The sequence below is a fragment of the Xyrauchen texanus genome, chromosome 6 (genome assembly GCF_025860055.1).
Source record: "Xyrauchen texanus isolate HMW12.3.18 chromosome 6, RBS_HiC_50CHRs, whole genome shotgun sequence".
In the NCBI taxonomy this organism is placed as follows: Eukaryota; Metazoa; Chordata; class Actinopteri; order Cypriniformes; family Catostomidae; genus Xyrauchen; species Xyrauchen texanus.
Genome location: NC_068281.1, coordinates 44,681,455 through 44,708,418, shown reverse-complemented (window position 1 = coordinate 44,708,418; position 26,964 = coordinate 44,681,455). Strand labels below are relative to the sequence as shown.

Here is a 26,964-nt window from a genome sequence, read left to right as displayed (position 1 = left end):
GTCCCCTCCGAGATGCTGTTGTATGACGTCATTCAAATATGGCGGCACTCTGAGAGATTTGCAGAGTTATAATAAACATTCACTTTTAAGAAAATAAATATACCAAAGTTTCAGTATTAGATAATGTTTACCACATGTACGTTTCAAAATCATATACAATCTTCTCTATTGGTCCACATAAACCTGCAGAAACTTCTGGCATTGTTGTTTTGTTTGTTTGTACATTATTCGAGCATCGGATTCATGTTTATAGCCTACACGTCACCAATATTCTCATCATCCTAAACGAAGACTTGTTTGAACACGAACAGGAATAACTCCAGGTGTTTCAACTGAGATCTGCGGGATAAAACATTGTAAAATGATGTTTATTAAAGAAGAGAGTGAGGACATGAGTTATCCAGAATCATGCAGTTCAAATGTCATGAAAAATGAAGATACTGAAGAACAAAGAGGTTTGTGTCCATTCTTCATTATTTATTATTGTCTGTTCATGAAGATTAAAGTTATAAAGATAACAAAAAAGGTCACCAGAACGTCCTTTTTATTTTACTGATAGTCAAATATCTTTTTGCTCATCGAAGTCATATTGAATCATTGTCGTTCATACAAAGAAACACCAAAGAAAAGTTTCTTTTAAATAAGACAAAATACTTGTGTCATTTAATTCCTATCTAGGCCTATTTGATTGCATTAGCATGAGCACATCAATAGATACTTTCTCACATAAAATTTGGAGTCAGTTTTATGTTCTTGATTTTAAAGTTTGTCTTTTGAAATGAAAGAACATTTTGTGTTTTCATTTTAGATCTGATGGAGGTGAAAGAGGAAAGTCAAGAACTGAATGAAGTGAAGGAGGAGAAACACCATCCAGATCAGACACTTTATAGTTTCAAAATGGAAAAAAAACTATTTTAGTGGCTCACAGACTGAAACAGAAAAAAACCCCAGAAGAACAAGTGCCAAAACTTCTTTCACTTGCCATCAGTGTGGGAACACATTCACACATTCACACAAAAAGGAAGTCTTAATAAGCACATGAGAATTCACACTGGAGAAAGGCCTTACACATGTCAACAATGTGGGAAGAGTTTCATACGTAAAGCCGAAGTTACAAATCACATGAGAATTCACACTGGAGAGAAACCTTTCAAATGCCATCAGTGTGGGAAGAGTTTCACTCAGGCTTGTATTCTTAAAAGACATCTGTCCTCTCACTCTAAAGAAAAGTCATATAGTTGCGATCAGTGCGGCAAAACATTTTCTTCAGCATTACTCTTAAGAAAACACCAGAAAATTCATGCAATTGAGAAGCCGTACACGTGTTCACTTTGTGGAAAGAGTTTTTCACAGCTGTACAATTTAAAAGAGCACCAGTTAATACACACCGGTGTGAAAGATCATGTGTGCTCTGAGTGTGGAAAAGCCTTTTACAGAGCTTATGGCTTGGAACTACACAAAAGAATCCACACTGGAGAAAAACCTTACAAGTGTTCACATTGTGGAAAGAGTTTCTCTAAATCAGGACACCTGAAAGAACATGAGAGAACGCATACTGGAGAGAAGCCGTACCAATGAACTTCATGTGGGAAGAGTTTTGTCCGATCAAGCACTCTAAGGACTCATAGAAAAAAGCATTGTCCAGGGTCACAGTGAGCAAAGTTCTTCTTTATTTGCCATGCAACTAGGATAAAAAAAAAAAAAACATTATCTCAATGGCTCAATTTCAATGAAGTGGGTGAATTGCCATGTTAGCTGCAAAGCTGATTAAGCTGTCATTCTGTGTAAGGGGTAGAAGAACCTTTGTTTCTTTTAAAAACTTCAGTTATTAAACAAACTAAGATAGTTGAAGCACTAGGGTTCTTCTCATTTCCTTTCCTTTAGGGGTGGGTAAAAATATCTCTAGTCTTAAATCCTACAATTGACTTTTACTCTATGTGCACTCCACTTCACTGAGAGTAAAAGTTTGGTTTAACTTGTTCTGTGTATACAAAGACGAGATCCACATAATCCATTTGTCCCTGAATAATGTCTCTTTATATCCGTTCTGTTCTTTACCATCAGCTGATCAAAAACAACAAAAAGGAAACATTTAATTCCAATCACGCATAGCACAGATGATATAAAGTCATTGAGTCTCTCTCTCATTAACATGAAAGAAGTGCCATTTTTTTAAAGGTGAAATTTTTTTGAAAATGCCGTCTTGGACTTACACTGACTCCGAGGCGTGAATGCAGTATCATTCAAACACCGTTTGTTTTTATAGTTACAGATAACATTTTTGAAAGCCACTATTCATAGTCAGCCAGGATTAATTTAATTCCTAAATAAAAGTGTCCAATAACAATGTTGTTACTGAGATTAAGCCATTAGAATTCGGCTGGTCATGTGATTCTAACATGGCAGCCCACATGAGCAGACCCTCTCTATGTATAGTATAATAAAAAAAAAGCTTTTATAAGGTTACTGATATGATGGAACTCATCATCTCACATGACCAGTCATAATCTTATACATATGTTTGAAAATTTGTGTTCATTTCTTTAGAAGCAAAACTTGAAAATGACTGAGTGCATCTATAAAGAGACATTATCGTTTTTTTTAGCATGTGTTCAACAAATCAATGTAGGGTGAGTGCACCCATAAAGCCCATGTATACTTTAAGCTATGAAATAAAAAGAAAAACAATTATTTTTGGATTTCTTCAAGTCAAGTCATTTATATTTGTATAGCGCCTTTCACAACACACATCGTTTCAAAGCAATTTTACAGAAGATCATGCATTAACAGAAGATAAAACTGTAATATCTATAATGTCTATGAGTCATCATTGTGTAGTTTGATAAAATAGATTATGAATTGTTTTTAAAAATAAGTAATTAAACAATAATTGTATTTATAACCCCAGTGAGCAAGCTGAATGTGACTGTCAAGGAACTCAAAACTCCATAAGATGCTGTTTAACAAACACTGGTAATTTGATTTTCAAAGGACAGATTGGAATAAAATATAATACCAAAGTTTTTCGCTGTTGAAGATGATGTAACAGTACATCCATCAAGAGTCAAATTATATTTTAGCGGCTTGTTTTTAGAAGTTTTTGGTCCAATTGAGTAGAAGGAAATTTCTGGCCATCCTATCTTTTATTTCATTGATACACTCTAATTTGGAGAATTGTGAAATCCTATCAGGTTTTGAAGAAATCTAAAGTTGAGTATTGTTGCCATTAAATTTGGACCCTGAATTCTGATTGTAAACTGTTGTAAACTTACTATAAACACACCTGGAATAGCACATTCTGAATTTAAGCATGAATGGACAAATTATTTTTTATATATAATTAATTAAACTGATTATTATAACTTTTAATTTTTGCATTATGTTGCTGTTGTCGCTGGTTTATAAAAGCAATAAGCCACTTAAGCTTGAGTAAAATCACTGTAACGCAAGGACTTGATGTCTTTTATCACTGCTGTTGGAACTGTTTTATAAAAAAAATAATCCACAGGAGTCTGTGTGGTACAGTGATTTTACCAACGAAAAGAGGGTTTTAAGGCACTCTATGCTGCCCATCGTATTAATGGCCCTGTCCCAAATGACACCCTAATTGCCTTCTCCAGGTCCAAACTTTGGTGACTTAATGTTGCATAGACTCACATCTGAGCAGTTTCAACCGAAGTGTGCTCTTGAGCACCCTCCTGAATCCGAAAATGGTAAATTCTCATGGACATGTGCACATGGCAGCCATTGCAAGACTGCAAGTTTGCCATTAAGGAAGGGACTAAGAACGTCTCGGTTACTGTCGTAACCTCCGTTCCCTGATGGAGGGAACGTGAAGTTGTGTCGATGTAGTGACACTAGGGTTCTCTCTTGAGAGCCTCTTTTACCTCTTATCTTTGAGAAAAGGCCAGAATTTGCATGCCTCTCCCCCAGACATACGGGTATAAAAGGAGGGTAGCGTGTTTATGTTCAGACAGATTTTGAGCTTAGGAGCCGAGAGTAAGGTCCCGGTCAACAGTGTTGTGGCAAGAGGGACACAACGTCTCATTCCCTCCATCAGGCAATGGAGGTTACGACAGTAACTGAGACCTCAGCGCAGCTACCTCAGCCACTGCTGACTCCAACAGAGTCAGAGATGGCGAGGGAGTTGCGACATGCAATGAGAGTGAACGGCGCCTTGGTGATTTATATATGCTACTGTTGCTGTTTTGTCTGAGCAGATCAATAAGGGCTTGATCAGTGGCAGAAATCTGCGCAGGACATACAGCCAGCAACTCTAGGCAGGTGACGTGTCAACCCAGCCGTGGCCCTGTCCAGGAGCCAGCGGCTGCGTGCCCATTGCACACGGCGCCCCAGCCCGACTAGGAGGCGTCTGTAGTAACTACGATGCGTCTGAACACCTGCTGTAGGGGGACCTCCGCCTGTAGAAAACAGAGGTCTGTCCAAGGGCTGAATAAGTGATGGCAGGAAGGTGCGAGGTCACACGGTATGTGCCGCGGCACCATGCCCATCTCGGGACTCAAGCCTGCCTGGTCTGAACGTACTCAGGCAGTTCATCAATGACTGCGTGCGCTCGCTTGTGAGGCACGATGTCATTGAGACTGAGTCCAACTCCATGCCATGAAAAGAGATTCTCTGAACCGGGGAGAGCTTGCTCTTTTCCCAGCTGACCCGAAGCCCTAAACGGCTGAGGTGCCTGAGCACCAGGTCCCTGTGTGCACAGAGCAACTTTCAAGAGTGTGCTAGGTTTAGCCAGTCATCAAAGTAGTTGAGTATGCGAATGCCCACTTCCCTTAACAGGGCAAGAGCTGCCTCTGCAACTTTCGTGAAGACGCGAGGGGACAGGGACAGACCAAAGGTGAGGACCTTATACTGATACGCCTGGCCATCGAAAGTGAACTGTAGAAAGGGTCTGAGATGGCGTAATATTGAGACGTGAAAGTATGCGTCCTTCAGGTCTACCGCCATGAACCAATCTTGATGCTAGACGCATGTCAGAATACTTTGCTGCATCAGCATCTTGAAAGGGAGTAAGGCCCGGTTCAGAACTCGCATGTCCAAGATTGGCATCAACCCACCGCCTTTCTTGGGTACGATTAGTAGGGGCTGTAGAACCCCTTCTGCATCTCGGCTGGAGGGCCAGGCTCAATCGTGTCCTTGTGCAGAAGGGTTGCGATCACCGCACGCAGGGTGAAGGCGTTTTCACCCTGCACCGAGGTGAAGCAGGCGCCGTTGAAGCGGGGCGGGCACCTGGTGAACTTAATCGCATAGCCGAGTTGGATGGTCCTGGCCAGCCACCGCGACGGGTTGGAAAGCGTAAGCCACGCGTCCAAGATCCGGGCGATGGGAACTAAGGGGTCGATCACGTGTGACGTACCTGGAGGTGAGGCCTCGCGGAGGGGGTATTAGGCGAAGTCACGTCGGTGAGCGTTGCTTCGTCCCGAGGTGGTTGTGCTGAGGAGAAGCTCGAAGCACTTACCTTGCTCCACGTACCCGGCCTGGGTCGGGTTGGCGACTGAAGATGAGGTTCTGTAGAGATGGTCTCTAGACTCGTCACCAACTGCCGGCCTGAGGTGCGAGTGTGGTGCAGTTGGGCACGTGAAGGCAGAAGGTCCGCATTCATGGGGGCCCGACTGCAAGTGCTTGGTGTCTGATCGCCGTGAGAACGGTGGTTGTGGGAACCGGCTAAGTGACCCAGGGAGTGAGGACACTTTTGTGACAATGTGGGTACCGCAGCCTGTTGGGGGTGTGGCAAACAAAGAAAAGGAAACTTTTAAAGTTTAAGTTAAGAGGCTGCTTAAAAATGCATATAGTGATTTTTCAAAAAAAAAGTCAAAAAACTTTTAAAAAGTAAAGTCAAATTTTAACTAATATTTTCACTCAAAAATATTTGGTGTTGTACCCCATTGAACCTTCAAAATGTGGTGTTGTAACCCATTTAACCCTCATTAGTGTTAACTAAACATGTTACAAAATGTTTACCCTCAGCATTTATAGGCAAAAACTGAACTAAATGGAAAATTTCAATATTTTGAAAGTTGGAAAGTCATTTTTTTGAGAATGACCCATTTGCCATTTCGGTCAGTTCCTCACATAAATCTGTTGTGTGACACATTGGAAACATTGGAAGGGACTTCTCATTGGTCAACGAGTGATCTCTTTTTTCCACAATCCAGTGCAACAAAAAAGCTGAAACAAGGGAGCCACAAAAACAAATCTTTAAACAAACGCCTTAAATTGACAGCAGCTGCAACACATCCACTTCATATTTGTTCACAGAACTGTTTATGTAAATTGCAGTTGTTTGATTAGCAGAACAGTTCACACAGATTGAACTGTTAAATTATAAACAAATGCATGGATACTATTTAATCTTTCAGTACCATATTTAAACTCTATGCATTCAGAACAATGGCAAGAATATTTTAGAAGTGTTTTGAAAAAGAAATAATGCAGATAAACTTTAAGGTTACTGATCCAACTGTGTACTTTAAAATACAGTATGTAAATATGTTTCACACCAGGGTGGGCAATACTGTGGCTACTTTTGATGACAACAGCTGTACAACATTGCTGGAATGGAAAGGTGGCAGATTGTAATGCCCACCTTACTGGAAAGGTATAAATCTATCCTCTGGATGGCCACGCTTTTGTTCTGGCTCCAGAGAGAAAGGGGACAATAACAGAATACCTCACTTCAAATGCTGTGTCTCTGCTCCAGGAGGCAATAACAATAACACTCCAACATTCTGAATCTCCATCCAAGAGAGTCAGTAGAAGATCGACCAAGTAGCAAGTGACAGTGGCAACGACAAGTTTGGTGTCCCCATACCAGGGAGATACTACAGAGATACTAGCAACAAGATTTAGCTCTAGCAAGCAAACCTTCTGAACCAGCAGGAGAAGACTTCGCTACCACCGAACCCATCGATCGATCAAGCAGACGGTAGATATATCACTAACCAGGCTTCTCTCCAGAGACCTTAGCATTACTTACTATGCTTGTGATTTTCTAATGTTCTCTAGATTGCATAACCTGTGTATCAGATGATTAGCAAATAATCTTTGAGCTATGTGTTAAGGTCTTCACCTTATGAATTAACATAGAAACAGTAATTTATCTTTCTTTAAGATAAAAAAATAGTCATCCTCTAACATTGCTATACTTCCAACCCCTTATGCATTTTATTTACCTATTAATTTATGTTATATTTTAGTATATTGGTACCATCTAATAATTGTTCGGTTTTCTATCTCCCTAATACATTAGGGCTCTAAAGGTTGGGTCGAATCTCACAAATCCTGCAGAGGAATCAGTTGACCAACTCTCTTCAATTTACATATATCTAATTTATTGAATGGTCCATCTGGATCATTCTTGTACTGTTAAAAGTGATATTCTTTATCTGGTACCTCGGGGATGGAGGGAGGGCCCATATGATATGCCTTAAGTGACATGTGATCTAAAATCACCACATACTTTGGAGTCTTGTCTCAGTCCCAGTTCATTGCAGTTGGTGCCCAGTGTGATAATCAAAGACTTCCATCCACTGAAATCATTAAGAGAGTGAATGATTAGTCTATGAATAGTCTAGTCTATGCTGATTTAAGTTTAATCACTCAAATAATTTACTTTGTGCTCATTTTATAATTTCAACTTTGTACTTTGCAAAACATTCCTCAAGCGTCATAAATAAAAGACAAACACCTAGACACACTGAGAAAAGTGATCCTCACCTTTGGACCGGACAGCTCCCAAAACAAAGCACTTAATACTTTATAACGAGCGATCTACATGCTGGTTTGGGAAACAGGCGTCACTCCATCATAAAATAACAAGTGACGTTAGTTGAGATGGTCATAAAATCTTAAGTTGCAATGTTCTTGGGAAACCCATCCTATTTAAGATATCAGAAAGAGCTCATCTGTTGCATAATTATCAGCAAATAGATATAATAAAACATGCACTCTTTTTTTGGTTTGGTCAATTAATATTCACATATCAGCCTCCACCAGAAAATTCCCTCATTTGCCACTAGTGTATTTTACTGTATCTCTGTCTGTTAGAAATAGAAGTCTTCTAAACGATAGCAGTGCCTTTTCTCTCCGTCTTTTATTGAGTCGTGAATGAATCAATACAAAGTAATGAAACCAACGTTGGGGAGCAAAGTATGCATCTCGCTTTCTCCTGGATAACATACAAATATATATGACAATACTGAAGGGAGTTCACATCTCTAAACCAATAGAAATACACATTACCTCATAGATAACAATTCCATATGACAATCTCCTTCGAAACCTTGAGAGCCCAAAACCTATATGAAAAGGCTGTTCTCTACGAGAGCCTGATGGACCATGCCATAGACAATCGTATAAAGTACACAAACATATATAGTATAGACAGAGAAAGAAAAGGAGGGGGCTCCTTACAACTCCAAGTTAATATGAAACAGATGTTTGATAATGCATACAGAAAGGAATGCAGCAACTCAGCATCTCTCTTGTACAGAGCTGAGATGTAGAAATAACATTTCTATTTCTTACAGTGCCCCCTTTGATAATGACAGTTATACTATAACATAATTATCACATTACATTATTCTCAGCATGTCCATTATTACAGAATAATACATGAAACATATTTCAATCAAACATTTCTTCCAAAGTCATTAGTACTTGATAGTTCTGTTTGCTAAGGAGTATTTGAGAGAATACAAAAGTATTCATAGAACAATAAATCAACATCCTAATGAATGGAATAATACAGCAAACAATAAATGAAAGAATTAACAGTATAACTCCAATTGGTATTAGAGAAGATACAAGTAATTGTTTCCAACTTGTAATCCAATCTCCAAACCCATTTCTATCATCCACTTCTCTTCTCTGTAATTCATCAACAATTTTTGTCATATTATTTATACCCTCAGCTATGATATGACCATCTTCATCATTTTCTGGTATATATGTACAAACATAACCGTCACTCTTTTGCATTAGTAATTGTAGCACACATGGACCAAATAATAACATAAGTAGAATGCATATAGCAATCGATATAATGGAAGACATCCAGGGTGCGAACCACCCAAACACATTGGAAAATGTCCCCATATTCCCTGACGTTATCAGCTAATTCCTTATTCAACTTATCCATTTCCTTTCATACCTTCATGAATTCACCATCATCATCATCAATGTGACCCAGGATGTATGTATAGCATTTATCACCAAATATTTTACATATTCCTACTCCATCTTTAGCCAAGAATTAATCCAAACATTTAATACCTCTTGGCTGTCCAACACTGTCTAGATATACTTCAGGGTCACTTGCGGCATCACATTCTATGTACCTTCGTTTCCGGGTGTTTACCCGTACCTTCATAACAAAAACATCTTCCTTTAACATTACCATAAAACATAAACCATCATACATTATTTCTAGGAATTAGAATTACACTTGTGACTCCTTGCTGTTGTGTTGATACTGAACAGGCATAGGCAAGCACGAACACCTGCCCTATGCAGAGTGTCAGTAGGAGTGTTTTCATGTTGACTGTTCCGGGTCCCTCCTCAGGTCCTCCTAATTCAAAGATTCCGGTTGGGCACTGGCGCTGCGTGTTCAGCTCCTCCAGTGCTTTCACCGTTCACCTTGAATCAGTAAGGCCTTCCTCTGGAGCAAGCTTCACGCGGCTTGCGTGGATTCACTGTGGTTGAAGATCAGTCAGCACCTCCGTTCGGGTCACCGGCAGTACAGTAGTTGGGCCCACTTTGGCTCACCCACCTTCGTTGGTTTCAGATACTTCAACAGAACCTGCTGATTCGGAACAAATGGATGAGTAGGACTTTCTGCAGGCAGAGGGAGAGAGAGAAAAACATCACCATTTATGCCATTTAACGTTCTAACTAGGGAATCCACATAATCCGCGATGATCACCTCCGTGTCACCTGTGGAGAGATTGCCAGCGCGACCTCTGACCCAAGGGGTCGGGAAAGGTCTACCCATGAGAATTTCAAAGGGAGACATTTTTGTAGTGGCTGACGGAGACATTCTCATTTCCGTCAGTACAGCAGGCAATAAATCAACCCAATTTCTGCCCGTATCTAGACACGCTTTATTAAGACGTTCTTTTATCGTTTTATTCAAACGTTCCACGTTTGACGAAGACTGAGGATGATACGGGATATGAAAATGCCAATTAATACTAAGTTCTTTAGCTAATAATTGTGTTACTTTAGAAGCAAATGGAGTTCCATTGTCGCTTGCTATAACAGTTGGAATACCGAAACGCGGTATAATTTCTTTGGCAAGAACCTTCACTACCGTCTTTGCGTCTTCTTTTCCACACGGAAAAGCCTCAGGCCACTTAGTAAATCGGTCAATAATCACGAGCAAATACTTGTGATTTCCACATGGAGGCATGTGTGTAAAATCGATCTGTAAATATTGGAAAGGAAGTTCAGGATGCGGTAAAGCATCATGGCTGATTGCCTTGTGCCTGTTTGTTTGTGCACACACCAGGCAAGCATCCAATGTCAACAAAGTATTTCTTCGAACGTTCGCAATGCAGTATGATTGATTCAAATTTTGTATCACTTTTTCTTTTGACACATGTGATACACCATGATAATGCCTACACAGCATTACAACAGTAGATGCTGATAGCACGATTCTACCTTGTTTGTCTCTTAAAATACCAACTTGATCTTGTTTTACTTCATTGGCTGCCCAATGAGTCAAATCATGTTGAGTAGGATTCGCTTGTAAGATTTTAACATCCAAATCATTAATCAACGATGAATTCATCATTGGCACTTCACTGTTTTGTTCATTTACATGCGGACTACGTATTGCTTCTTTTGCTGCCCATTTTGCTACTTCATCCGCAAATCTGTTACCTTTGGCCTCGTCAGATTCACCTGTTTTATGACCAGCTACTTTTAATTACAGCAAGCTTCGATGGTTGCTGTGCTGCACTAATCAGCTCAGCCACAATGTTATGATGCGAAATTGGTTTTCCTTCGGAGGTTTTGAAATTTCTTTCCTCCCACAATTTAGCAAGATCATGGACTACGTCATACGCATATTTGGAGTCAGTATATATGTTGATACACTGACCTTTTGCCAATTGACAAGCTCTTGTTAAAGCAATCAGTTCTGCGACTTGTGCTGATTTATGTGGCAGTGAATACGCTTCAATTACTTTATTAGGCAATTCAACAATAGCATAACCACACAAATATGTACTGTCGTTTGGCTTAAAGCAGGATCCATCAATATACCAATGGATTCCCTCCTCCAGGACAGACGTGGAAACCTCTGGCCTGCAAGCAGTCGAAATTTGGATCCTGTTCAGGCAGTCGTGGTCGTCGCTCTCAAATTCACCTTGTGTCAGCAACCTATGCAAATGTACAGTAGGGCCATGAAGAACAGAAGTTACTTTCAACTTTACATTAGCAGTAGCTAACAATATAGCCTCATAGCCAGAACGGCGTTGGGCAGTCATGTGTTGAGTCGAATTATTATGCATAATGGCTCCTACCTGATGAGAAACATGTACAATGAGAGGATGTGACAAAACAACCTTTTCAGCATCCTGTATCATGATTGCTGTGGCAGCCACTGCACGCAAACAAGCCGGAAGTCCCTTAGCGACCGAATCAAGGGTCTTAGATAAATAAGCTATTGGACGGAAAGTGCCCCCACGCTCTTGGGCCAGGATTGCTGCGGCTGTGCCACCACTTTCGTACACGTATAGATGAAAGTCTTGTGTGTAACAGGGTAGGCCAAGGGCAGGCGGCCTTAAGAGTGATGATTGCAAATGTTTGAGTGCTTGATTCATCTCACTTGTCCATGTAATATCGTCTTTGTCACCCAGCGTAGCTTCTCGCAGGATTTTGTCATACATGGAGCAATTAGGCACCCACAGGCGGCAGTAATTTACCAGTCCCAGGAAGCTTTGCATTTGCTTCCATGTGGATGGATGCTTAAATGTAGCGATGGCTTTGATCCTGTCCGCAGACAGACGAACTTGGCCTTGTGACAGTTCCTGTCCAAGGTAATGGACATTTCTCTGCACCCATTGAAGTTTGTCTCTAGAGGCCTTGAAACCAGCTTCAGCCAGGACATTGCAAACAATCTTTGAAGCAGCAGCATACATGTCCTCAGAGGCACCGGTGACAAGAATGTCATCAGCATATTGGAGCAGACAGGTATCTGGGGGTAGTTTGACATCTTTCAGTGTATCGTGCACTACAGCGGAGAAAACAGCCGGAGAATCTCTGAACCCTTGAGGGAGACGTGTCCAACTGTATTGACAATTCTGAAAACAAAATGCAAACAGTGGCTGAGTATCAGGATGAACAGGAATACTGAAAAATGCGGAGCGTAAATCAATAACAGAATAAAATTTATGTTCTGAAGGAATAGAATTAATTATAGCCTGAACTTCTGGTACAATAGGAGCAAGTGGTTTGATCAAATCATTAATTTTTCTTAGGTCTTGCGTTAAACGCCAAGTACCATTAGCTTTCTTAATTGGATTGATTGGTGTATTATAAGGTGAATGAGTTCGAACCAGAATGCCTTGTTCCAAAAATCGAGTAATGAGAGGTTTAAGCCCCTCCTCTTTTTCCTTTGAAAGCGGGTATTGTTTCTGAAACACAGGCTTAGTATTTATCAAATTCACCCTGTAGGGCTGGATATCTATTAACCCTACATCATCCTTGTGTTCCGCCCACAATTGAGGGTTGACTCCCGAAATTTCCGGTAGCAGCACAGTTGCAGACGAATCTTCAACAAGAGCACTTCCTGTGTCGGTTGTAATGGAAAAAACTGAAGGAAACAGAAGTGTCAAAGAGTTAGAATCAAAATTAAATTTCATACCAAGTTTATGCATCAAGTCTCTACCTAACAGGCAGAATGGAGAATTCGGTATGATTGCAAATGAATGCATTTTAAACAATGTCGGTACATCCTTAGAAGTAATTGGTAAGGTGGGCGTCAATTCGCATTTCACAGGAACATTATTAATCCCTACAGAATTAATTTGCTTTCCCATGACAGAGCCTGAGTACACATCGGAAGATAACGAGGACACCGAAGCGCCGCTATCAATTAAAAACATGTATGGTTTATGGTCCACATTTAATTCAAGGAATGGCAAAACATTTGATTTATTTGGATATTGCATCGAAAGTAGTGAAAACTCAGACTCTTTGCTCTCGCACCGTCAGGCGCGATTCCATTCAGTTGGATATCTATCTGAATGTGTTACACTCTGTCTCCGGTTAGGAGAAAGCGAAGGAGGGTAATTTTTCTCATAGTCACTAGAGCGCTTACGCATCTGGCTTCTATTAGGCTGCTGCTCAGTTCTTTGTCTGCAAAACTTTGCAACATGTCCGGAGCGACCGCAACAATAACATTTGACAGGCTTTGTTCTGTGAAAAAAACGTTTTCAAAAAGACGTTTTTGAGCTGCAGCATCAACTTGTAACATTATCTGAGTTTTTCCTTTGGAGGAAGCAAAGGCTCCAGCAGAGGAAAGCTCACGTAAACGCTTGCCAAGATCATCAATTGACATCCGTAAAAAATTATTCGTGGTAATACGAATCAATTGTGCAGTGTCATCATGAATGTTATTTAGAAACGTGTTCACAAACAACTGACAATTATCATCATCAACCGGAATCGCCGATTCTTCAATCCACGCACGTTTAAATCTGTTGAAAAAAGCAACTGGACTCTAGCCAGCTCTTTGTTTTGCATTAGCCGCATGTGAGATGTCTTGTTTAGCAGATGACAACTTCAGCAAAAAATGCCACTAATTGTTTGAAGAAAAGTTTAAGCTTACCCGAATTGGCCCAAACCCAATCGACATCATCGTCATCATGATCATCCACAATCCTAACGCCACGGAAAGTTCCGGACAAATCACCAGACTCTTCTGCATGTATTGTCAAAATGTTACGAGGTGATGGTGTATCATATGTCGGGCTTAACAAATCAATTTCTTCAATTAATTCGTCCTCCGTAATTTCAGGAGGGAGTGTTTTAGTTAATCACGCCCTGTCAATTGACTATAAGCTGTCAATCGCTTCAAAACCGAAACATACTGATGAGGTGTTTTAGACGGATCAGGAAGCTCTTTAGCAATAGCTATAACGTCAGCAAGAGGCATCGGGTGAACCTTAAATCCTTCTGCAGTTTCCACGAACGGAAATGCAGTCGTAGCCTTCAAATCAGGATACAGTTTATTTTTCACGGGCGCACACGCTAAAGGTGACTGAAGATGTTCATAGCTCGGAGGGGGGGCGGTGTGAGAGAAAGCTTTGTCTTTCTCCTCAGGCTGTGAGACTGACTGTGCACTGAGATCAGCCCGCGGGGTAGAAAATTTATGATCTTTTTTATTTTTTCCAGCCGCTTTGTCTATCTCAGGTCAGCGATCCCAGTACTTTTTCATAATTTCCCAAGTTTTATAGGATTGTTTCATATAATCAAAGTCCCATTCTGGATCACCCCAATTTTCGAAAATCATGTCTTTTGCTGCAGACATATCTCTATCTCTAAAAGATCCTTCACGTGGAAACGGGTCTAATTGTGTTTTGTCCTCTGACCAGCCAGCTAAATTTGATAGATAAGGTTCCGTAAAAAAGGCTTGATTATTTCTGTCCATAAAATCTTTCGGAGATTCATTAAGTAAAGGTGGATTTATTTTATTTCCCATTTTTGAAACCACACAAAAATATTGTTCTCCTCTTCAGAATAAACAAATTTCAAATAGAAAACAAAGAAGAAAAATCTGCAGTGTCAATTGTTAGTAAAGCATTTTAGTCAAGGAAGCAAAGAAAGAAGAAAAATAGAGAAAGAGGGGGAAAAAAAATCAAAAAATCAAAATAAACTGTGCATTGATTCACTCACAAACCCCAAAAAAACGACAGAGATTTTTTATGAAATATCTCGCAACAATCCTTCTTACAAAAGTAAGGAAATCACACAACGAAGAAAATTGATCACGTTTTCTCTACGTTCGTCCCGTAGTTTATCAAAAACTTACGAGGAACTCCACATAACAAAAAAGAGGGGATCCATTTCTCTTTCTTTGTTCTTCCCGCATTTCATTAGAAACAGAGGAAAACCTTCCCGCATTTATCAAAAATACGAGGAGACCGTACACTACTAACGATAAATAAACTTGATCATGTCCTTTATCGCCCTTCCCGCATTAATTAAAACACGGGGAGTCATCAATCTCTGATGACCTATACGGTCTTTCAATAACGCAATACGGCACCATCATAACATTATAATCATATACTTTAAAATTATTTCTCAGCAAACAGTAAGAATCAACCCTGAAAATTAGATTCTTACCGTTTGGAGATTCCCGATGACGAGCCCCCAATTGTTAGAAATAAAAGTCTTCTAAACGATAGCAGTGCCTTTTCTCTCCGTCTTTTATTGAGTCGTGAATGAATCAATACAAAGTAATGAAACCAACGTTGGGGAGCAAAGTATGCATCTCGCTTTCTCCTGGATAGCATACAAATATATATGACAATACTGAAGGGAGTTCACATCTCTAAACCAATAGAAATAGACATTACCTCATAGATAACAATTCCATATGACAATCTCCTTCGAAACGTTGAGAGCCCAAAACCTATATGAAAAGTCTGCTCTCTACGAGAGCCTGATGGACCATGCCATAGACAATCGTATAAAGTACACAAACATATATAGTATAGACAGAGAAAGAAAAGGAGGGGGCTCCTTACAACTCCAAGTTAATATGAAACAGATGTTTGATAATGCATACAGAAAGGAATGCAGCAACTCAGCATCTCTCTTGGACAGAGCTGAGATGTAGAAATAACATTTCTATTTCTTACACTGTCTTTTACCATTGTCATGTTTATCATGCCGCTTTTGAAAGATGCTGTTCTTTCGACCATCTGCGCTATTTTTAATTGTTGGTGCTGGTGTAAACATGGACTAGCTCGACGTCTTTGACCATTTAATTCAAATTCATACGTTTCTGGCGATCTGCGCCTCAGTGCAACTATGTGTTTGTAAATTCATCGTGCTATGGACTATGAATGTGGTGGACTGCTTTTGAGCCAGTCATAATATGACTATGACAAGCTTGCCAAGGAACTGATATTTAAGGATGGTGCTGTTAAAAACAATTGGACTTGACCGCAAAAACATCATTTTAAATATCAAGTAAATCATTACATTCATGAATATTTCATTTGTCATGACTGTTTGATGGTTTTGGTGCTGCTTTGCTTGAACAGTATATATTCAGATGCAATTTGTTGGATGTGTGTTATTTGTAAACTCTGAAATGTAGCTTCATAAAGTTATGGAGCATGTCCATACTCTTCTCACTGTGTTTCAAATATGACTGTGGCCTGTATTCGAGGGGCTGTACGATGCCAATCAGAACTGTGCCCTTTTAAATTGAAGTTTAAAGGAGACTCTGTGTATAACTTATTACTAAACTTTGACTGTTTTGGTGCTAAAAACATCGCTAACACTATCGATGGATCTCAGGGAAGGTAATTTAATTGTTAAAAAAAAATAGCATTTCATGAAACCACGTTAAGCGTTTTTCACGACAAGCGATTCAGAATGTCCTCTCCAAGATGCTGTTGTATGACGTCACGTAAACATGGCGGCGCTCTGAGAGATTTGCAGAGTTATAATAAACATTAACCTTTTAACAAATAAATGCTCCAACGTTTGCATATTAGATAGTGTTTAACACACGTTAAACGTTCTTCTCTATTGATAATTATAAACCTGCAGAAACTTCTGGCATTGTTGTTTTGTTTGTTTCTACATTATTAGAGCATTAGAGCATCGGATTCATGTTTATAAATGTCAACAATATTCTCATCATCCTAAACGAAGACTTGTTTCAACAGGAACAGGAATAACTCCAGGTGTTTCAACTGAGATCTGCGCGATAAAACATTGTAAAATGATGTTTATTAAAGAAGAGAGTGAGGACATGAGTTATCCAGAATCATGCAGTTCAAATGTCATGAAAAATGAAGATACTGAAGAACAAAGAGGTTGGTGTCCATACTTCATTATTTATTATTGTCTGTGCATGAAGATTAAAGTTATAAAACTTGAAGCAGTTCAACACATTTGATGGTGTTATCAGTTAATATTTAATAATTTTATCACACAAAACAGCAAGTAAAATTTCTTTAAAAATGCAAATAACATTTCTTCAACCTCACAGATTGTGTGCGCTTCAACTGGAGTCTGAAATGTTGTAATTATGAGTTCAAAGCACAAGAATGAGCAGTTTTACTAGAATAGGTAAAATCTTACATTTTACATCATTCAAAACTTTCTGATTTTAAAGAGTTTTCTGCTGCCCTTGCTATAGTAAAAAAAAAACTCTGGTTCAAATTCAGAAGCTGTTTCAGAATCAGGAAAGGCAAACTGAACACAAGTCAAAGACACCTCAGTTCTACACGCAGTTCTTGTATTCAAGTTAAATGACTTTCCGCAATTCTATCATCATTTACTCACCCTTGTGATATCCCAGGTGTGTATGACTTTCTTTCTTCACCAGAACACATTTGAAGAAAACGTTAATGTTACGTTCGCTTGGTTTAGACATCCTGGATAAGAACACAAATGCACCATTGTGAGTAAAGAAACAAATAAATACAGATCTAAATCAAACCAACTATGATTCTGTGCAGTGTTCCTCCCGATTTGTAAGCAGCATTGCTCTTTCTGATTTAACACGCGTGCCTCAGTTCTCTTGTGTCTCAAATGGAGCTGGGTGATAAAACAATCTTGATATTTATTGTGTTAAAGAAATCAACGATATCGATGATAAGCTTTTGAGGAATTTTCAATATTTAGCCTATGTTCTACATCTAGACAATCTGGTGCGTGTCACTAGAAATGCAAGTAGTTTCTCAGGCTATGTTTCCACTGTCAGAATCAGCTTTATTGTCAATCCTACAATCCACCTTTCGAGCGTGGTGCTCAGCTTCCCGCTCCTCACAGGTTGTGTCTTTCCCCCACATGCGAGTACACAAGAGGCACTACACAAGTTAACCTAGTTTCAGAGTGCCTTAGACCATAATGTTTTTCCCTTCTAAATTTTGCTTTCTAAACTTTTTCTTAATTCAGCCCTTTAAGGTTTTTACAGGGAATGAGAAATCTGCAATAATCTACCTGTGTTGATTGGTCAATTCTTGCCCCATTTATGACTTTACTCTGAAAAAGGAATGCCTTTTATTAAGTTTACACAACCACACATTGTAATGCTTTACAAGAACACAGGGAAGCGAGTTCTCCAGGCTCAGTTAAGACTTTAATCAGCCACTTCAGTGCTTTACAACTTCACAAACTCTTCAGCTTCACAGGCATGTTGTTAGTTAAACTCAACAGCTTCACAGGCACGTAGTCACTTAAACATCAGTTTCACAGACACAATAGATTAAATGTAACATCTTTAGAAGCACCTTGGCCTTCCTTGTGCCAGACTCTCTCTCTTCTTCTGGTGTCTTGGCTGTTTATATTCCGCTTTCCCCATGCTCACTGGAATTAGAAACAGGTGTTCAACATAATCTAGCTCAGGTGCAAGTGCCCTTACAGTTTTTCTCTCTCCGGACAGACGCTTGACCATGTCCCCGCTGCCACACACAATTTGTCGGCTTATTAAGGAAAATCTGTGTAAGAACATGCATGTTAACGCACTCAGTGGTAACCTCTGAAAAACAGCTAATTAGATAGCAACAGCCTTTTTTTCCCATTTGTTCTTCAATATATAACCAAATATTTGTCTAATCAATGGCAGCACTTGTCTAATGTCACTTTGAGACAAACAGGTTGACCACCACAGTGGCTGACATATAAGCAAAACAACGCACATTTGGCATTTCATGCCCCAGTTAAGAGTAAAAGAAGTGCATATCATGGGCTTTATCTTAACATATGTTCTGGTAGGTTTGTTGTGTTCCTGCAGTACATTAGTTTAGCAGGATTTGCGTATCGCGCTAAGGCCAAAGTATTCTTAAGTTTTCCGTGTTCCAGATAGGTTCATGCACAGTATGTGTGAAAACATCGGTGCATTAGCAATGTCTGTATAGACTGTGTACACATGGACCAGTTTATCTCAGAATGCAGACAATCCATCTTTGGCTCATGTGCCTGTTGTCTGTATGATAAAAGCTAGCAGGGTTGTCCTAAAGTTAGGACACTTATTGAAGATTCTTGGCAAGTTAGGATGCTTCTGTAATACTCTTCCTATTTGTAGTTAAGATAGGATAATGCATTTAAGAATTTTAATAACTTTTGTCCTAAATGTGACCCTAATTGAAATTGCAATGGATTCTAAAGTTATTATCTTTCTGTAATAATTAAGTTAAGACTTAAGATAGGAAGTTTTCTGTAATACACCCCCAGATGCATCTGACAGATGACATGGTGTGCTCTAAAACTCTAAACAATTATTTCCAATGAAGGTACATACACACCATCACTCACATTCTCTGGAGACTGCTCAAAAATCTGGAGTGCCATGGAGCGACACACCACTAAATTTGACCCAAATCATTATCAAAGGACAAAGACTATTTACTCTAGCCATCAGTGGATGATATATTGTGTATATGCATCTTTTTTTACAATTAACACTTTTTAATGATTCAAATCCAAAACACAGCACAACATAAATGAACAGAATCAACAATTATCCCATTTTAACCCCTATTAATAGTATCTGAATAACTTGTATTTGTCTAATTTCTTACGATACATGTCTAATCTGCCAAGCTGTTTATATGACACCCAATGCGGCGAACCATTCTTGAAATGAGGGAGCCCCTTTTGACTTCCATCCTCTAAGAATTATCTGTCTGCCAAATTACACTTGTTTGATCCCAGAATTTTGTATATTTTTCACCTCCTTTAAAAACCTGCCCCATCACCCAATATATATTGTCCAGGGCAGAATTAAATTTGAGTGTCTAGATCGTCACAGATACAATTCTGGACTATTACCCAAAATTCATGAATCTTAGTGCAGAAACACAGAACATGGGCTATGTCTTCATCCTCAAACTGCCCTCACCAGCAGATTGGTGTGTCTTTTAAACCAAGCCTAAACAACCTAGAGGGGGTCCTTTCTTTCCAGCAAAGGGGGTGTTAATACATCATTTGTGGTTTAGCCATATACTTAAGGAAACATTTAGGGAAGTATCAAAACTGAACGTATGAGAAATCTTCGTCGATACTGAATGTAAGTGTGAAATAATTGGATGCATTTTTACTTCTCTATGAATAAACACCACGAATGAGATGGCAGCAATCAGGGTTTGATCATACGCTACTGACCACAAAATATTAATATATAATAAACTTATTATCAGAAGTATGACCACAAATAAACGGCACTTGATCTATACGTATAAAAGATGTAATTACTCTGTTTAAACGATTAACTAGAATTTTAGACAATATTTTTACATCTAACTGGATTAGTGAAATTGGACGCTAACTTTTACATTCATTTAAGAATGAGACTGATCAGGGCTTTTGTCATGGTTGGTGGGAGTTCACCTTTCTTTAATGACTGTCTAAAATTTGAACATAATTGGAGCCAGTTCTGTGACATAAGACCTAAAAAATTCTGCTGCAAAACCATCTGGCCTTGGTACCTTACCTCAACAAGGTCCTCCAAAGTAATATGTGAGTCGAGAAAGTCTTTTTTGACCTTTCGTCAATTTAGGAATAAGAAATTGCTAATATCCTTATGCTAATATTGTGAAACTATAAAGATTGAAATATAAATATTTAAAGGCCTTATTTATATTTGTGGCAGAAGTAAATATATTGCCTCCAGAAGACTTCACTGAAGGAATGGTGGAAGAAAAATCAGTTTTATGTATGTGGCACGAGGTTTCCCTGCCTTGTCCTCAGACTTAAAATATTATGTCTTGTCCAACCAAAACTCTACCTTCTGTGACAGAATAGTATTGTACCTATATTTATATACTAGGGCTGGGCAATATGGCTTCAGAAAAAATACCACAATATTTTTCAGCAAACTAGCAATATTCGATATATATCAATTATTTTGTATTAAATAGCATAAAAGGTTTTTCTTTTAATCAGAGGAACAATCATTTCATCTAAACAGCCGAGTTTCAAATATGGATGTATTCGAGGGACTGTGCGATGTTAGCCAATCAGAACAGTGGATGTTTACATTGAAGTTTAAAGGAGGAGCTGAAGCCAAAACTGATTGTTTCAGACTGAGGGCTAGAGACCAGGTGGAAAATGATCATGTATTAATAAATCATGACATTTTTGGTGACAAAAAAAACTTAAATAACATTATCAGTGGACCTCAGGGAAGATAATTGTAAAAAAAGAGGATGTCATGACCACTTTAGTTTGGATTCTTCTATTGGTAGTTTCCAATCCTGAATGCATAACATGTAGTAATAAAAAATGCCTTGACCACTGACGCTTTCTTCTATAACATTTGGGTTCAATTTTATGTCATTCATTTTAATATTTGTTCATTGACATTAATGTGACCATTTTGTGTTTTAATTTCAGATCTGATGGGCATGAAAGAGGAAAGTCAAGAACTGAAAGAAGTGAAGGAGAAACACCATCTGGATCTTTATTGTTTCAAAACTGAAAAAAACTATTTTAGTGACTCACAGACTGAAAACAATTCCTCACAAAAAAGAACTCCAAGAACAAGAGACAAAAATTATTTCAACTGTCATCAGTGTGGGAATACTTTTACACGTAAAGAAAGTCTTACTAACCACATGAGAATTCACACTGGAGAGAAGCCTTTCAAATGCCATCAGTGTGGGAATACATTTACACGTAAAGCAAGTCTTGAAAAACACATGAGAATTCACACTGGAGAGAAGCCTTTCAAATGCGTTCAGTGTGGGAAGAGTTTCAGACACGCATGTAGTCTCAAAAGTCATTTGTCATTTCACTCTGGAGAAAAGTCATATTGCTGTGATCAGTGCGGCGAAACATTTTCATCAAGATCAATCTTAAGAACACACCGGAAAAATCATGCAAATGAGAAGCCTTACTTGTGTTCAATTTGTGGAAAGACTTTTTTGCATGTGCAAAGTTTAAAAGACCACCAGAGAAAACACACCGGTGTGAAAGATCATGTGTGCTCTGAGTGTGGGAAGGCCTTTCACAGAGCTTCTGACTTGGAGCTGCACAAAAGAGTCCATACAGGAGAAAAACCATACAAGTGTTCACATTGTGGAAGGAGTTTCACTATTTCAGGAAACCTGAAAAAACACGAGAGAGTGCATACTGGAGAGAGGCCGTACCAATGTACTTCATGTGGAAAGAGATTTATTAAGGCAGGAAACATGAAAGCACACGAGAGAATGCATACTGGAGAGAAGCCGTACAACTGCACTTCATGTGAAAAGAGTTTCTTTAGGTCAGGAGACCTGAAAAAGCATGAGAGATTGCATACTGGAGGGAAGCTTTACCATTGTACTTTACGTGGTAAGAGATTCAGCCAATCAGGCACTCTTCAGACTCATAGAAAACATCATTGTCCTGTCTTTTCACATTGAGCTTAATCTATCTTTATTTGCATGGCATATCGTATAGAATAAAAAAAAAACAAGATAGAATCTTTCTGAAAATAACAATTACACAATAGAAATTGGCAGCTAAATTTGTATACAAATCCGCTTTCCCCACTGTTTATGTTCACTTTAGACATAACTCGCATTTTGGCGGAATTTTTAAATGTATTTGACGGTTTAGGCATGTATCTGCGCACCTACAGGTAAAGCCTGCACACACATAAGCCACCTGTCAGTCAAACAGCACACAGTTACTAGATTGCTAGAGGATGATAAAATTGCGTGCTCAATTCTTTTCAACAGCAGAATAAGAATATAAACTTAAAAATAAACTTTGAAACAAGAGACACAGGCCTAAATTAAAGCACATGCATTGCCAGTTATTTTTTGTTATTTACGTTTAAAGCTGACTACTTGTCCTGTGGGGCAAGTAAAATTGTCTTTCACTCTCCCATTTAAAAATCCACTTGTACCGACAAGCAGACGATTATTAATGTTGAGCCCTGCTTTTTTTTTTTATATTACAGTCTTATTGTTTACAGTCCAAATACATACTATTGTAGTATTACAGTTCAATTGCATTGCAAATTGAGGCTGTTGATTGTAAAATCAAAATAGAGACTAGAGCAGATCAGGTGGATTGCCAGGAGACTCAGAAGACCAGAGTATATCAGGCGTATGGCCAGGAGACCCAGAAGACCAGAGCAGATCAGGCGGACGGCCAGGAGACCACCTCAGAGTAGGGACTGGATCAGGAGGCCTGGTTGGTGACCCCAGACTTGAGACTGGAACCATGGAAGACTCAGAGGGTGGAGCCGTGGTAGGCAGAGCTGTAGGAGGCTCAAGGGGCGAAGCCATGGAAAGCTGTGCTGCAAAAGGCGGAGCCATAGGAGGCTCGAGGGGCAAAGCTATGAAAGGCAGAACAATGGCAGGCTCGAGGGGCAAAGTTGGAGAAGGTGGAGCCGTGGCAGGTTTGAAGAGTGAAGCCTTGGAAGGCGGAGCCATGGGAGGCTCGAGGAACAGAGCCATGGTTGGCAGAGCCATAGGAGGCTCGAGGGGAGCCGCCATAGAAGGCAGAGCTGTGGCAGGCTCGAGGAGCGAAACTGTAGAAGGCAGAGCCATGGGAAGCTCGAGACTAAGAGTTGTGGATGACTGGAAATTGACCTCAATGGTTGTGAACATGAGCAGAGTCTCTGGAGCAACCTCTGTGGTCGTGGGTGTATACAGTGATTTGGGAATGACCTCTGTGGCCGTGGGCATGGACTGAGACTCAGGAACGCCCTCTGTGGTAGTAGGCATAGGCGGAGACTCGGAGATGACCTCAGTGGTCATGAACATGGACATAGTCTCGGGAATGACCTCTGTGGTCATAGGCATGAACATAGTCTCAGGAATTACTTCTGTGGTCGCGAACACTGCCAGAGACTTGTTAATGACTTCTGTGGTCGTGAACACTGGTAGAGACTTGGAAATGACCTCTGTGGTCGTGAACACTGGTAGAAACTTGGAAATAACCTCTGTGGTCGTGAACACTGACAGAGAATTGAAAATGACCTTTGTGGTCGTAAACACTGGCAGAGACTTGGAAACGACCTCTGTGGTCATGAACACTGGCAAGAGACTTGGAAACGACCTCTGTGGTCGTGAACCGGGGCAGAGAATTGGAAATGACCTTTGTGGTCGTGAACACTGGCAGAGACTTGGAAACGACCTCTGTGGTCGTAAACACAGGCAGAGACTTGGAAACGACCTTTGTGGTCGTGAACACAGGCAGAGACTTGGAAATGACCTCTGTGGTCGTGAACACTGGCAGAGACTTTGAAACGACCTCTGTGGTCATGTACATGGGCAGAAACTCTTCTGGGAGGCCGAAGTTGACAGCACTGGCTCTGGGATGGTCGAATCTTCCAGCTCATTGGCTGTTGCAGGCGTGTGTGTTGGCTCGTTTGCCGTGGCAGGCATGGACATTGGCTCGTTGGCCTTGACAGGCAGGAGTACTGACAAGCTGTGAGGAAGGGTCTTCTTGACCCTATTCACCGACATCAGTGGTGGATAATTAATTTGGCGACAAGGGCCAAGAAGGGTTTCAAGCAGGCATGGCTGTGACATGGCATGGAGCAGGCTGTGGAGTGGCTCTGACATGGCATGGAGCAGACTGAGGCGTGGCTATGATGTTGCATGGAGTAGACTCAGGTGTGGGAGGCTTGGAAACAGGATTCAGGGTAGGGAGAGGAGAATCCTATGAATCAAGAGTTTCTAGAGTTAAACTCACGTATTCCTCCCATGTATAGTCTCCTGTTGCTGGCAACTCCCTCCACTGGTGTGCGATGAGTCCGATTGAGTACATGGACTTCAGGGTTGAGTCGGAAAAGTCAGTGCATTTGGCAAGGACACAAAACAGACAGGAATATTTTGTGACTGGTAAGTTCGCTTGGGTCAGCTGAATGAAAGGTGCTGCTAGATCCATTTCGGTGGGTCAGTTGTTCTGTTAGAAGGAGGGATGTCACAGGAGCAGGATCTAAATGCAGCTTAAACATTATTTAATAACTTAAAGTTAAGAATAACGGGGTAAACACAGGAACAAAGTAAACATCCACAATGGGAAAACACAGGAACAAAGGAAGCATATACGATGGGAACTGGATTACACAGGAGGTTAAAACACATATAAAATCTGACAAGGAATGAGCAAACAACAGGGAATTAAATATAAAAAGAATTATGAGTAAATGAAACAGGTGAGGACAATGGAAGACAGCTGGCAGTCATGAGGGCAGGGAATTATGGGAAGTGTAGTCCATGGGGAACAGATGACAGAGGCAAAACACAGGGCAGACAACAGTGAATCGTGACAATAATGTTGTGGATCTGGATCATTCTTTCTGATTGAGTTTCAATGACTGTTTTCGAGGGACTGGTGATGTTAGCCAATAAGAACAGTGGGCGTTTACAGAGGAGCTGAAGCCAAAACCGACTGTTTCAGACGGAGGGCCAGAGACCAGGTGGAAAGTTATCATGTAAACCTAAATCATGATAGTTTTGGTGACAAAAAAAAGTTTAAAATTATCAGTGGACCTCAGGTAAGATAATAATTATATATATAAAAAAAATAAAAAGAGTATGTCATGACCCCTTTAAGTTTGGCTTCTTCTATAGCTAGTTTCCCATCCTGAATGCATGACATGGAGTAATAATAAATGCCTTGACCCCTGAAGCTTTCTATTATAAAATTTGGGGTCAATTTTATTTATTTGAATGCGGCCATTTTGTGTTTTCAGATCTGATGGATGTGAAAGAGGAAATTCAAGAACTGAATGAAGTGATGGAGAAACACTACCCGGATCAGACCCTTTATAGTTTCAAAACTGAACAAAACTCTTTTAGTGGCTCACAGACTGAAAAGAATTCCTCACAAAATACAACACAAAGAACAAGAGACAAAAGTAATTTCAACTGCCATCAGTGTGGTAATACTTTTACACGTAAAGAAAGTCTTAAAAACCACATGAGAATTCACACTGGAGAGAAGCCTTTCAAATGCCATCAGTGTGGGAATACTTTTACCCGTAAAGCAAGTCTTGATAAGCACATGAGAATTCACACTGGTGAGAAGCCTTTCAAATGCCATCAGTGTGGGAAGAGTTTCAGACAAGCATGTAGTCTCAGAAGTCATTTGTCATTTCACTCTGGAGAAAAGTCATATTGCTGTGATCAGTGCGGCAAAACATTTTCTTCAAGATCGATCTTAAGAACACACCGGAAAAATCATGCAAATGACAAGCCTTACTTGTGTTCAATTTGTGGTAAGAGTTTTTTACATGTGCAAAGTTTAAAAGACCACCAGAGAAAACACACTGGTGTGAAAGATCATGTGTGCTCTTAGTGTGGGAATGCCTTTCATAGAGCTTCTGACTTGGAGCTGCATAAAAGAGTCCACACTGGAGAAAAACCTTACAAGTGTTCACATTGTGGAAGGAGTTTCACTATTTCAGGAAACCTGAAAAAACATGAGAGAACGCATACTGGAGAGAAGCCGTGCCACTGCACTTAATTTGAAAAGAGTTTCATTATGTAAGGATTACATAATGAAACATTAATTATGTTAGGCTGTCTTCAGACTCATAAAATCCAGTCTTTTCACATTGAGCTTAATCAATTTTTATTTGCATGGCAAAATAGTATGAAGTTAAAAAAAAAGAACAGGATGGATATTTTTCTGAAAATAACAATTACAATTAAGTGGGTGAATTGTCACATTACCTGTTGTCTGATTGTGCTGTCATTCTATGTAACAAGGTAGAAGGTTATTTGTACTTTCTCAATAAAC

The 26,964-nt window shown here is 39.7% G+C and overlaps 1 pseudogene; it reads left to right on the top strand.

The window, feature by feature from the left end:
* Positions 1-78: 78 nt before the first annotated feature.
* LOC127644883 (zinc finger protein 431-like) lies at positions 79-26,964 on the top strand (annotated as a pseudogene).